This window comes from Cimex lectularius, unplaced genomic scaffold, assembly GCF_000648675.2.
Source record: "Cimex lectularius strain Harlan isolate CLEC.00 unplaced genomic scaffold, Clec_2.1 scaffold457, whole genome shotgun sequence".
Lineage (NCBI taxonomy): Eukaryota > Metazoa > Arthropoda > Insecta > Hemiptera > Cimicidae > Cimex > Cimex lectularius.
In genome coordinates this window covers 39,368-54,651 of record NW_019393071.1, presented here as the reverse complement: position 1 = coordinate 54,651, position 15,284 = coordinate 39,368, and the positions used below count along the sequence as shown (strand labels likewise).

At 36.9% G+C, this 15,284-nt stretch overlaps 1 protein-coding gene across 1 annotated transcript in view; it reads right to left on the bottom strand.

The window, feature by feature from the left end:
• LOC106663528 (GTP-binding protein GEM) overlaps positions 1-14,402 on the bottom strand; it is a 20,004-nt gene extending 5,602 nt beyond the window's left edge. Inside the window, exon 1 of the mRNA XM_024229871.1 lies at positions 14,235-14,402. The gene's annotated coding sequence lies outside the window, so the exon portion shown is untranslated. The remainder of the gene's footprint in view (positions 1-14,234) is intronic.
• Between the last annotated feature and the right edge of the window lie 882 nt (positions 14,403-15,284).

Here is a 15,284-nt window from a genome sequence, read left to right as displayed (position 1 = left end):
ATGTATCTCATTGAGAAATAAATTTGCGATAGCAAAAGATATATATTAAAAAAACACTGGGAATATGACAATAGATCCCTAAAGGAAATAAACCTTAATGTTTATTTTGAGAAGAGTGACTTTTTTTCTTTTTATTTATTTTTTCTTGGTTTGGTTGGGAGGGTGGGGGTTTTCAACCGAGACGCCTGAAATGAAAATATTTGTTTTGTTGGAAACTTAAATAGTAAACCGGATGGCAATCGCTGGTGCGGTAAGATGAAAAGGGGATTTCGAAGAAACTACCAACAAGAGGGGAGGACGCTGGATGATCGGAAGAATGAAAACCAAATTTGTATACTCAGTTTATATACGAGTCGATCGTGTTGCGACGTGGTGGATTTCGGTGAAACTACAAATTTTCACTTCTTTCATGCTGCAATCTTTTTGGCGCCCATGTCAAATTTCATCGATTTTTAAAAAATCGGTTTTTTATACGTTTCAGAACGTTTAGAGTCATTTAGCATAGGAAACTATCCGGCGTCCGATATACGGACGCCCGATAGTCGGGGACGCAGGATAGGCGGTAAATTTCTCATACCCGGACGTCACAATGATAGCGAGATGTATATATATATATATATATATATATGGTTGTATATATATATATATATGTACGTTTTCAGTACCAAAAGGTCCAAAAAAGGCTCTTGTTGGAATAGACCATTTGGATTCCTTTGAAGCATTTTTTGAAGCTCTTAATTAATACGAATTGTTATAGCAAAAAAAAACAACAGATATTTGGGTTGAATTAACCGGGGGCCAATCTCTCTCTCTCTCTCTCTCTCTCTCTCTCTCTCTCTCTCTCTCTCTCTCCGTTGTCAGCTGTTGTACTTAAAATGCATAATTCCTCATGATTTAGTGCAATTTCCACGGTATCACAAACGTTGGAAAGCTAAATTTCTCCTCTTTGGGGCTATTTCAACAACCTTTGGGTTTTATGTCATTATAAATAAAAAAAAAATAGTATGAACTGAACAAAAACTATTGAAACAGAGTGCACTCTGAACACGACACGCATGAATGGCATAATTACGCAGAAAACAGACACTTTGAGGCCTGAAGATGATCTCAATAAAGATCGAAACGTTGGCACGATAAAGAAAATGTTTTTCTGAAACCTACATCACACCAGACCCCCATCTCACAATTTCTGAATAAACAAAAAACAATGTTGATACTAATTTTTTTCGCCTTAAAATATGTAAACCTAAAAGACGTTTTTAAGAAAATAATAGTAATTATAAATAAAATAATTATAATAATCTCAAATTTTTTGCCTTTGAATTCTTCCGATTTTTTTCTCGAAAATCACAATAATATTGCTACATACAATATACTTCGTGGTCCGATTGACCAAATAATTTTTTTCAATTAATAAAGGTTAATTATTTGGAAATTTGATTGATTCAAAGTTAGGTATTGGTTGAAATGAAAAATTTAATGTCACGAGCGAGATCCGAATTGAAAAATGGCAAAAAGGAGGGAAAATTACGAAAGGTATGTTCAGATGGGGAGTTGGTCCGAGAGGATCGAAGTCACGATAGCTCAAGTGGTTAAAGCAGCCGCGTATTGAGCCGAAGGTCGTGGGTTCGAATCCCGCTCGTGACATAAACTTTTTCATTTCAACCTCTACCGTACATAAAAAGATTAAATAATTGAAAAAAATATTACTACATTCGAAACGATTTTATAGAAGCAAAACCTTTTAACCTTATAACCAGGGTTTATAACCTTAGAACCTACAATTATAAATCGGGGTTCAATCAATACATCATAATCTGAGATTTATAAATAAACTTTCGAGGTGTTTTTTCACCCCTATTTTTCTCGTTTGTAATGTTTATAAGCCCAGAGGCTATTGGTAAAGAAAGCGCAAAGAAGAAAAATGCAACTTTTCAACGGTTGCAGTATTACAAAAATTAAATAAAATGTGTAGGAATTACGAAGTTTTAAATGAAACAGCGAGCGTCAGATGAAAAAATTGCCCTGAGGGAATCTACCCCAAAAATGTATATATTTTTTGTCTGCTATGAAAATTCGTATTCAAGAACTTTAAAGGGTTCTCAAAACGAATCCTGGTTGTTTCTTTCAATTAAATAATTCTTGGGCTTTCTTTGCTGAAAGCGTATTATCTTTTTTTGAAACTTTTTATATTTATCTAATCTAATTTAAAACTATCTTGCATCTTTTCTTTCTTATCCTAGTTGAAAAATATTTCAACTAATTTTTTACAGTTAATATTGAAATAAACTCACAATAAAAATATTTAAATAAATGTCTTTGAAGGCCTATTGGTAAGAACATGTCTAATATTTTTCCACCTATTGAATTTTCACCCCAAAAGGTTTTCTCTCCCTGATGTGCTGACACTAGGATCTAAACCTGAGGGCAGTTAATCTGTCATGTGATTGGGGCACTTACACGTTCTTTGTAAAAAGCCAAGGCACGAAAAGCTTCTATTATGTGGGACACATCGAGCAACCTTTCTCTGCATAAGGGGCACCTGGTTTTCGGCCAATTATCACCACCAAAACTTCCATTAAAACCGTTCTTCTCTTGTAAGGCATTTTTGTTACTTTAGTCATATTCACTATTTTCCGTGGGCCGTTTGACCAATTAATATTATTCAATTAATTAAGGTTTTCAGTTGAGATAAAAAAAGTCAGCGTCACGAGCGAGATTCGAACCCATGACCTTCGGCTTGATACGCCCCTACTCTACCACCTGAGCTATCTGACATCGATCCACTCTGGCACTAACTTCCCATCTCAACCCCACCTTTTTAATTTTCTCTCCTTTTTGCCATTTTTCAAATGTCGTGCATCCTATTTGATTCTCGGCGACAAATGAAATGACCACGGAGAGCTTTAGTGAAGTATACTTCATTTTAATTCATTAAATTCACTATTTTTCGTGGTCCGCTTGACCAATTAATATCATTCAATTAATTAAGGTTTTTAGTTTAACACCGAACATGGGAGAGAAAAATTTGGCCCCAGGATGATTCAAACAAAAAATGTGTATTTTTCATTGGGCTGAAAATTGGTATTTAAGAAGTTAAATGATGGTGATTTAAAACGAATACGATTTTTTAAAAATATTTTTGGGCCTTTTACCGAAAGCCTCTTCTTGTTTTTGAAACTTTTTATGTAACTAATCTGATTTAATAATAAATTAAACAAAAAAATAAATATAGGGCGTCGGTGCCGCAACGGTTTAGGCGTTGACAAGGCGCCCATCACTGTAAGGTAAAGGTCCCGGGTTCGAATCCAGCGGCCCTCCATTCGAACCCGACAAATAAATGGGCTTTTTTTCAAAAACACCGGAACCCCGAGGGTTGATATAACCTTTGCTGTTGCGAACCCTCGTTAAAAAAAATAATTAAAAATAAATAAAATATGTAGGTTATATCATCTTGCATTTTATGGAATGCGTTTTATTAAAATTCTTGATTAAAAAAAAGGAATTGAAATGCATTTTGGGGCTCTGTCCGTCCACTTCATCAGGCAGCTGTTTGTGTTCATATCAATGTTCATGTTCCTAAAAGCTTAAGTTTTATAGTAGTTTTTTTACTGTACTATTTTGGGTTTTTATAATACATTATTGTTTTTATCATATTAAGTTATTTTTTACTAAAATATTTAATAAGATATAGCAAATAATATATTAAATTGTTAAACGCTTAAGTAAATTCCTGTAAATTAAATATCAACTTACATTCTTGGTATATTTTGTACAGTATGTAAAAGTTTTATGTGCAAGGATCGTTGGGTCACCTTGACATAATTGATCACTAATTTTTTGGTTATATTCGAAAGAGTTATAGACAGTAGACATTTTCATTAGTAGGTTTACTTACTAACCTACTTTTACAACTACTACTGTCACAATTTGTGCGGATTGATGTAAATAGGATAAACCCACTGTTTTTGCGTATTTAAACGATTTAAACCCTCACCGTAATGAATTATATTAGTAAACAAATTTGCGACCAATGAGCCGGCCAAGTTTCCAGTTACAAAAATAAAAAGGGGCACCACGAAAATAAACGCGCCCATGACCTCAGCCTTTCCTCCTTTAATTTTTCCCCTCATCCTCTCCCACGGGTACGCCAGTTTCGCCGTACGTGAACGGATTAAAACGGTAGGATCCGCAGGAAATTAATCCCCGAATGAAATTTCCTTTCGCCTTTTTTAATGTTTTCTAATTCACTTCGGACGAAATTCCGGACGAACGAAACTTTGTTCCCTGACGTCAAACCTCTCACAAAGAAGCCGCGGTTGCCAAATGGATTACACAACCCCACTTTGCTGTCAAACTTAAAAGAACGAGAACGGTTGTTTCGTTCTCCGATAACAAGCCTTCTTTTTGCAATTTCAGCGCCTGCTTTTATTATATTATAAAAGAAACGAAATAATTAGAACGGTTTGAGTGTCTTTATTTTTTAATCTTTCTCAGTTAAACACCGACCAGCGATGGATCAGTCGCTCGCCAAAGAAAATCCTACAACTACACAGCACTCTTCCCAAACTTCAGCACCGAATTGCTATGCCAGCCCTTGAAACAGGCACTTCTGACTAAGCCTCGCAATTTAAACAAATCACCCTCCGTAAAACAACATATAAAAAAACCAACCAGAGCCAATCACTATCACCAAAAAATAAAATGAAAAAAAAGAACATCACGAAGATAGTTAAGATCTGAACGTCGCCAAACCCCATCAAACAAACGATACCGCTCAAGAAAATGCCCAATCCGTGAAACCACCTCCAATAATTTTAAATAATATAGACAACTTTATTGAATTTTGAAGTAACATCACAAGAATAATTGGAACTAATACATTCCATTGCCGCACTCGTGCCAACGTGTTATTACAAACTCACGACAGCGACAGTTACAGGAAGACAGTAAAATACCTAAACGAGAAACAATACGACTTTCATTGTTTCCAATATAAACAAGAAAAATGTTTCAGAATCGTCATACGAAGATTACATCCCACAAATCTGAAATTTCCAAACTAGGATTTGGTGTCAAAATGGTACACCAAGTACAGCACCCCATCACCCGGACTGTTCTTCGTAGATTTTATACAGAATAACAAACTACAATATCTCATTTACACTAAAATAACCATAGAAGAACCCAAACAAAGAAACAACATCCCACAATGCAGTACATATCAAAAATATGGCCATACCAGGGCATACTGCTATCACCATCCTAAATGCGTCAAGGGTGCAGGACCTCACCTTTCTTCCGACTGCGACAAACCACCAACCTTACTCGCCACTTGCACTTTATGTGGCGGTGCACACCCAGCCAACTACCGAGGATGTGCCACCCATAAAGAATTGCAGTATATACAAATGCATAGGCAGAACAACAAAGATCACTCAGCCATTCCTGCTCCACCAACCAGGACACCGCCGGCAGGACATAGGAAAATGACAACCGAACCAAACCATGCACCAACAGCGGATACCACCAGACCTCAACTACAGCCTTCGACAGGAAGACCACCAGTTATCAGCAGCACATTGGGCATTCAATCAGCAGCTCAGCTACGCCAAATTGGCAGGTAGATCTGTCAGACCAACCATTCCTACCCCCTCTCCCATCACAACTTCCACTGACAACATCATCAACAATCAATCAACCACCTCACTTCCTTCTTAAACGATTTTAAATCCTTAATTACCCCACTCATACCCCTTCTTACAACCCTTGTATCCGAATTACTTCCTAAACTTTCCCGATGATCCCTCCGAGGCCCCGCACAGTTCTTCTCTGGAATTCAAATCGATTACTAAAGCAAAAACTTCAACTATCGTAAAAACATTAATAAACGATAGAAATATTGACGTATTACTACTAACAGAAACACACCTGACAGAAACACAATATTTTCACATAAACAGATATACAACTAACAAAACTTCTCATACAGGACAAAGAGCCCAAGGTGGCACGGCAATCCTAGTCAGAAACACTATTTCCAGTCACCTTCATCTCTCTGAAAGCACCGACTCCTATCAACACAGTTCCCGATCATTTTGTCAGCAGTGTACAGTACTCCCTCAATCCCCATATATTATCCCCAATATGATTATATTTTTCGACAATTAGGCTCTCGTTTTATCATCCGGCCAAACATCCGGCATGAGGTAGCAGAACCATAAATTGACGTGGCCGACTCCTACACAACGTTCTCGCCCCTCTCAATTACACTTACCTATTTCCGGATCAACCAACCTACTGGTCCACTGATCAAAACCGCAGTCCCGACTTGTTGAATTTTTTCGTGACATCTGGTACAGGTTCCTTCTTTCCCTCCATCCAATCTTTAAACGACATGTCCTCAGACCACTTTCCTGTGCTCCTCACTCTCGACACAACTCCCATTCATACACCTTCCAGACCTTCTTTAACCAACAACCCAGTGAACTGGAAACTATTTCAACATATCCTCAATAATACCTTAAACCTAAACATTCCGCTTAAAACTGGTAACCAAATAGAACAAGCTGTCAGTATTCTCACAAGTAAAATCCAACACGCCGCTGATATATCGTCCTCCCCTCCACGCCATCAAAAGTCATCTCCGAATTCCCATCTTCCCGAATATATCCGTACACTTATAACCTCCAAACGAAGAACAAGGTTGCGATGGCAACGCCATCGTTACCCCTCTGATAAAGTAGCATTTAACCGTCTCAATTATGTTTTGAAACTCGAATTATCCAAATACCGTTTATCTCTTATCCACACAAGACAACTCCCTTTGGCTAGCTACTAGGAAGGTTACCGAACACTACCAAGTGCCTTCTCCAATTAGAAATCCAAACGGTACCTGGGCCAGGACAAACGCAGAAAGGTGTCAGCTACTTTCCGATCACTTTTCCAGTTTTTATTCCCCATCCCGATATGAATGTCACTTCACAATCAAATCATATCAATGAATTCCTTCACTCTCCCTCTCGCTCTACCTCCTAAGCCTATCCAGCCCGCAGATGTCATGTATCAGATTCTCCGCCTTTCCGAAAGAAAATCCCCAGGCCATGATCTAATTACCCCTAAAATCCTCCGTAATGTACCCAAAAAAGCAATAGTGTACATTACATCTATTTACAATGCAATATTTCGCATAACCTATTTCCCTATCCAGTGGAATGGTATGGTATGGTGGAAAGGATACTAGGAAGCGGGGTTTGTATTCCCCTGACACTGCAGCCTTCTGGAATCCCTATCCAGTGGAAACTATCTTTAAAAAACTTCAATACCAAAACCACACAAATCCCCCAGTGCCTTATCCTCTTATAGATCAATAAGCCTCCTTCCTATTTTATCCAAAATCTTTGAACGTATCCTCCTTAAAAGACTAACTCCTATATTCGACTCTGAAATCGTAATTCCTAACCATCAATTTGGGTTTCGAGCTCTCCATTCCACTGTTCAGCAGTGCTTCAGAGTAGTCGACACGATATCTTCGGCTCTACAAACCAAACAATACTGCTCAGCCGTATTTCTGGACGTTACGGAAGCATTCGACCGAGTATGGCACCCCGGCCTCCTCTATAAGTTAAAATTTATCCTCCCTCATTCCTACTACCTTATCGTGAAATCCTTACTCTCAGATCGATGGTTTAAAGTAAGAATAGGCACCGATTGTTCACCTATCACACCAATCAAAGTTGGCGCTCCACAAGGAAGTATCCTAGGCCCAATCCTCTAAACCATCTACACTGCTAACATACCCACACATCCAAACACACAAATCATAACCTACGCAGACGACACCGCAATCTTATCGACACACTCTAATCCTATCCTAGCAAAAGAAGCACTCCAACAACACCTGAACCTTATTACCAACTGTTGCAATCTGTGGCGGATCAGGTTAAACGAACAAAAAAACCAACAAGTTACATTCACGCTCAAAGGACAAACCTGTCCACAGTGCTCATTTACAACAAAATAATAACACCATCGAACCAAGTCCGCTTCCTTGGGCTTTACTATAGTAGACTTACTTGGAACCCACATACACGATTAAAACGGCAAGAACTGAACAAATGATATGGACTACCCAGACACCTTCTTGGACCAAAATCAAAACTAAGCATACATAAGAAACTAACCGCTTACAAAACACTCATCAGACCTATTTGGACCTACGGAGTCGAGCTGTGGGGCTCGACCAAATCATCCAATATCCAACGAATCCAGTCTTTTAAAATCTAAAGTTCTCCGCCGTATCCTCAATGCTCTCCCTTCTATCTCACAAATCAAATGATCCATAAAGATCTTAAAATCCCTTTCGTGAAAGATCTTATCCGAACACGCTTCTTCACTTTTCACTCTAAACTCTCCCTCCACCCTAACTCACTAGCCCTAACTCTTTCCTCAACAACTCACCCTTACAATCCTCCACGCCGTTTAAAACGATGATGGCCTCGTGACCTTCTATCTAACCCACCGAATTAACTTTTACTCCCCCCTCCAATTAAATAAAAGTTGGTTTCTCTCCCCACTGCCTCCTGGTCTGACAGGTCTGTCAGATTTGTTTATAACTAACTATTTGCTCAATACAGATAGCAATAAATAAAATAAATATTATTTTTTAATCAATGATTTTTGAATATTATTGTTACAAACCATAGATATTATCACATAAAAAAATTACATTACAGTCATTGATCTCAGGACTTCAACCTCCCCTTTTTAGGCTGGATATTCGTCATCATTCAGATATACAAAAAACAAAAAAATCCGTACAGGGAACCAAATCCGTAGAGGGCTGGCGATGACAACGGTTTGTCATTTCATACTTTATATATTCATACAAAAACAATAAAACTGACGGAACAGTATGTAAATTAAACATGAAAAAGCTGAAATGAAAGAAATTTTTGAATTTTTTCCAAAACTAACGAAATGATATAATCCTTTGTAAAAATAATCAGAAATAACCGCTTCAGTGTCAGTGTAACCGTTTATACAAAAACATGATAATAAAAAAAAAACATGTTTTTAGAAACAACAAACAATTTACAATGGTATAGTATCAAGACAATATTTAACATAGGAATAGGAAGATGAACCTAAATTTTTAATATTTTATTTATTATTATACTCATTTTCAACCTATCAAAAATGATTATAAAAAAATTTCATTTTATGTAAAGCCAACGTAATTTTCAAATTTACTATTTTTCGTGTTCCCCTTGACCAATTAATATCATTCAATTAATTAAGGTTTTAAGTTGAGATAAAAAAGTCAGTGTCACGAGCGGGATTCGAACCCACGACCTTCGGCTAGATACGCCGCTGCTCAACCACTTAAGCTATCATGACTTCGATCCACTCGGACACTTACTTCCCCTCTCAACCCCACCTTTTTCCCTCCTTAGTGAATTTAATGAATTAAAATGAAGTATACCTTCATTAAAGCTCTCCGTGGCCATTTCATTTGTCGCCGAGAATCAAATAGATTACACAGCATTTGAAAAATGGCAAAAAGGAGGGAAAAAGGTGGGGTTGAGATGGGAAGTTAGTGTCCGAGTGGATCGAATTCTCGAGAGTTCAAGTGGTAGAGTAGCGGCGTATCAAGCCGGAGGTCGTGGGTTCGAATCCCGCTCGTGACACTGACTTTTTTATCTCAACTTATAACCTTAATTAATTGAATGTATTTTTCAAATTTTGCCGGTATTCCTGCGGAACACTTTGTCTAATACGAGACGAATTTTTCGTATATTTCTGGCCTGATAAACGTAAAAATGATTGATCATTATGGTTTAATGCATTTATTTACACCATCATGAGGATTGTAAACAATACAAAATTATTTAATTTATATTATTTTAATTATATTATTGAACGAGTTTAAATATGTTACTCACGTTATTTTTTGTTTTTATTTTTTATTCGCCCCTTTTGTTTTTTATACGTTAATTTTATTTTAAAAAAATTAAAGGTTACTTCTTGTATTACCTTTTCGACTGAGCCGTTTCTATTAAACAACCCCTTTGAGTTCAAACAAGGGATAACAGAGTGGAAAAGAGGGGCCGAGACAGGGTTTTTAACATTATCCAATTAATAACCCAACTCCCGTAACCCCCGTTGGCTTTAAAACGGTCAGAAAGTAACGGAAAATACGCCCAGGATCACTTGTTGATAGTGTGCAACAAGTTGGGTAGAACGTACCGTAATTGTTGCCAAGGTGAAGACCACCAGATCGATAATCACTGGAAACAGTCAAAAGGGTAGTTTCCCTATATCAAGACGGAGAGTGTAATATGTATTTATTTTATATATTAAATCTATTTAATATCTATTCACTAGTTTTCGTGGTCCGCTTGACCAATTAATATCTTTCAATTAATTATGGTTTTTAGTTGAGATAAAAAAGGCAGTGTCACGAGCGGGATTCGAACTCACGACCTTCGGCTAGATACGCCGCTTCTCTACCACCTGAGCTATGGTGACTTCGATCCACTCCGACACTAACTTGCATTTATGAACACATCATTTATTTATTATCACATTTATCAACTACAATTCACTAGTTTTCGTGGTCATAGAAAAATGGCAAAAAGGAGGGAAAATTCAAAAGGTGGGGTTGAGATGGGAAGTTAGTGCCCGAATGGATCGAAGTCACCATAGCTCAGGTGGTAGAGAAGCGGCGTATCTAGCCGAAGGTCGTGGGTTCGAATCTCGCTCGTGACACTGCCTTTTTTATCACAACTAAAAAACCATATTTAATATCTATGCATATGTGAATTAAGTATTTATGAGAACGTAGCACCTGTGACTGCAAAACACTAATTTTGATTTTGTTGCTCCACTCGAGGTAAAGGCAAAAGCGTATGGAATTGTATGGAAGCCCTGGCAGAAGAGAGACCAATGGCCGACCGTCGCATAGGTCCATTCATGGGCGTTCGGGACACAGAGGCAATGAGAAAGTGGACATGTTGGCCAAAAAAAAGGTGATATATCCAATATCTTGCAACAAAAAATGGTTCTTCTAAAACTAATCTTTAACGAGTCCAAAACCGCAATCCGCAACACTTACGAAGGAATTATTGGAAGGAAACCTCAACGGAACCAGGATTCTGACAGAGCACTGGTTTTACTTAGTTTTTCGAGTCAAGCCACTTAACTGAAGCCCAAGTGTAAATTTTCGTTTCAACACGGCAAAATTCAATGTAAATTGTAACTTAGCTTAATTAAAATCGCATGCGGGTAGGTTGATATGAACCGCGGCTTTTTGTAAAATTAAAATCCTCCCCTTAACTCGTATTCCACGTATATAATTACATATTTAAAGACATATTAATAATTAGTCTTTTGTAAAAACAAAAACCATTAGATCCGGTAAGCCGCTCGGGAAATTGTTTGGAATTGTTTTCTCTCTTGCTTCTTTATTACATTTCTAACTTATCCAGTTTCAAAGTATGTAATTCAGTTTTAAAACGTACGAAACTTCCGAGGTTTTTTTTTAAATAATCGATTTACTTATTGAAACTTAACTTATTAAAAAAAATTAAAAACTTATTAAAAAACTTACTTATTAAAATAAACTTATCCAATCATTAAATTTACAATGATTATATAAAACTAGTTAAAATTAGGTTTTACCAGCCTTGAGGAATATCGAGTATTCTGGGGTGAGTGCGTGATGTCTGGAGCTAATTTATTAGCAGGAATGGAGTAAGTTCGACCTCGCCCCGAAGAATATGGAGCACTGGGAAAGTGAATGTGACCAGTGTTCTATATTTCTATTGGGTGTTGTGTTTAAGGTTGATTTATTAGAAAAAAAAAGTTATTTACTCAATTAATTACACAATTTTTTCGAAATGTTGTTGAGTATTTGTCGCTTGTTTGACGATGTTTTACGTTCTCCTTATTATCATTAACCTTGTAAATGATTAGTATTAGTTTCAAAGTCCTGATGAAGAGGATATATAACACGAATACTAAATAATGGGACTACCAATAAATGTGTTTCTATTCTTTAAATTGGGCATTATCCCTGATTTTTTAACGTATAACATCATAATAATAAAAATTCAGAAATCGTGAGATGCGGTCTGGTGTGATGTAGGTTTCAGAAAAACATTTTCTTTATCGTGCCAACGTTTCGATCTTTAAAGAGATCATCTCCAGGGCTTCAGGGCTTCTTTGAATGAGTAGAAATAGTTTGATTGAATATAAAAAATATATTTTCCATTGAATAAATTTACTTTTCCACATCCTAAATGTATTTGTTAAATGTAAACAATGTTTGTAAATCCCAGGCCCTGAAGATGATCTCAATAAAGATCGAAACGTTCGCACGATAAAGAAAAGCTTTTCTGAAACCTACATCACACCAGACCGCATCTCATGATTTCTGAATAATTATAGATTAACGGTCACTAATCACCACACATAAAGTTTAAGGGCCAACAAACAATAGAAGTCATCGCCGGCTTTCTGTGTGTTTTGTACTCTTCTTCCTGGGCTTTCAGTATTTTTCAACCTGCGTCAATTTGAGCGTGTCGATCTGTTATTGACTCTCTGCTTTTATATGAAAACGAAGTCGTTATCCTAAAATGCCAGCTTTTTACTTGTACTTTAAGTTTCAAAAACCAGCCCAGAGTCACATTGGGATGGACTCGTGGTGGCTTGTGGTGACGCCCCTGGCGGGAACTTAGACAGAGGCTATCTTCTATCTGGGACCTTCCGTGAAGCTTGCGCATGGCCAGCGTATTACCCCCCGTTCCTCACGGGAGACGTTGCNCGATAAAGAAAATGTTTTTCTGAAACCTACATCACACCAGACCGCATCTCACGATTTCTGAATAATTATCGATTAACGGTCACTAATCACCACACATTATAATAAAAGTTGATATAATAATATAATCGAAATAATTTTTAGGATTTAACTGTTTCAATAAATAAATATAATAATGTATATCATATATGGTAATGTTTGATATACTTCTGGGAAAGATCTGAATATATTGTATAATTTTAAAGGGGATTTATTTTTTTCCCTATTTCCTAGTTGTTACAGGGAATTTGAACATTATACAGTTATTAAATTAATTAAGGTTTTTAGTTGAGATTAAAAAGTCAGTGTCACGAGCGGGATTCGAACCCTCGACCTTCGGCTTGATACGCCGCTACTCTACCACTTGAGCTATCGTGACTTCGATCCACTCGGGCACCAACTTCCCATCTCAACCCCACCTTTTGAATTTTCCCTCCTTAGTGAATTTAATGAATTAAAATGAAATGTACTTCACTAAAGCTCTCCATGGCCATTTCTTCTGACGCGGAAAATCAAATAGATTACACGACATTTAAAAAATGGCAAAAAGGTGGGGTTGAGATGGGAAGTTAGTGTCCGAGTGGATCGAGGTCACGATAGCTCAAGTGGTTGAGCAGCGGCGTATTTAGCCGAAGATTGTGGGTTCGAATCCCGCTCGTGACACTGACTTTTTTATCTCAACTAAAATCCGTAATTAATTGAACGATATTAACTGGTCAAGCGGACCACGAAAAATATTGCATTATTATACAGTTAGTTATTTGAAGTTTACAAGTAATCTTTCGTTTTAATGAAAAAGGCTTGCCATTGTTAAATCAACATTCGAAGAGAACGTTAACATTGTTTTGTTAATTAAATAAAATAACTATGTTTGTGTAAATGTTTAGATGTTTAAACTCAAAACTACGTTTTATTTCTTTTTGGTGATGGCAAACATTATCATATAACTAATTGGATGAGAAGAAAGAGGGTACAGTCGAGTTTATATTTTTAAAAAGGCGGGTTAAAAGATAAAATAAAAATAAATAAAGCTGGAAAATGTGTTTTTCCTATGAAAATATACATACAATTACGATACGTAAATATTGATTAACAAGAAACAGGAAAGTTATTTTGCCATCAACCTTTCCTGTTGTAAGGTTAATGACAAGTAGAAAATAGAGCGACCCGACAAAGCGACCCTTTTGGAATTTTTCCCCCTTGCCCTCTTAATCATTAATTTCAGTCATGATTTCAACTGCGAAGAATTGAAATAATCGACGACAAATTTAATAATTCATTTAGGAACCCCGCCTGAAGGGAATTTTATATTTAAATCGAAAGTGACTTTTTGATTTGTTCATTTTTTTAAACAGGAAAAAATCTTTCTTACCGGTCCCTTTGTTGGCGAATGTGAAGGATCGTATCCTCAGGCTGTCCTCGTCTTCATCAGGATCGCATATCTGCTGGGGCGGCACGTCCAGGAAAGCCGTGGACTTCCTGTGTGTCGTCGACCTCCTCGAGGAGCCCTTCCTGCTCAGGCTTCCCACTACTTCGTCGCTCCCTGCAAAAAAAGAATACGCCCGTTCAAAATGGGTAAATTATGTTTTATCAACTCCAAATTTAGAACTAACGATCGTATTTCAACATCATCCCGCTTTTCCGAGAGACAAGTAATTCCCTGACCCTCTTGAGGGTCGTCACCCCACGATGTAAAAATATATATAGACGCTTCGTGGAAAACCAGAAAATCAAGAACTATTTTATTTATTTTATCTAGAGAAGGATTTCTAGAAATAGACAATTGTTTTGGCATAATAATTATTATTTTATGGGAGAAATATCTAGGAGGATATACAATATATCAATATTTTCCTACACAGCATTTTTTCTAAAGCATTATATTCTTTAATAAAAATGCTTATAAATGTATGAATTTTACCATGACTAGTCATTATCGACCAATATTCAGAAGGGTAAATTTTAAAGTTGAAAGTTGGTTTTGGTCTCCTAGTAGGTGAATACGCTGAACTGGCAAAATAGAGCAGTATGGTTTTGGTATAATTTCAATTTTTAAAAGGCACACCAGAGGTTCCTCATTAGTCTTCTCGTCAGTAAACAAACCCCGGTTTTGGATTTATATAACCTTATGAAAAATCAGTTCGAATTTGAGCTTTAATACACCCACCAATTTAATTTACAAAAGATTGTTAATTCAGATTCTGTTTTTTTTTTTTTTTCAAATTATTTTATGCTATGCTACTTATTACTTCTAGCACTTATGTTTTAAGACTTTCACGCAGAAATGCTGTCACTCCCCGATGTGATGACCGATAGGTCTACACCTCAGAGGAGTTCACGTGCCCAGTCGTTAGTATATCCCAACAGAGGTTAGGTTCCGACGGGGACTTTCGGCAGCTAGGTCATTTCAGACCCCCACGCA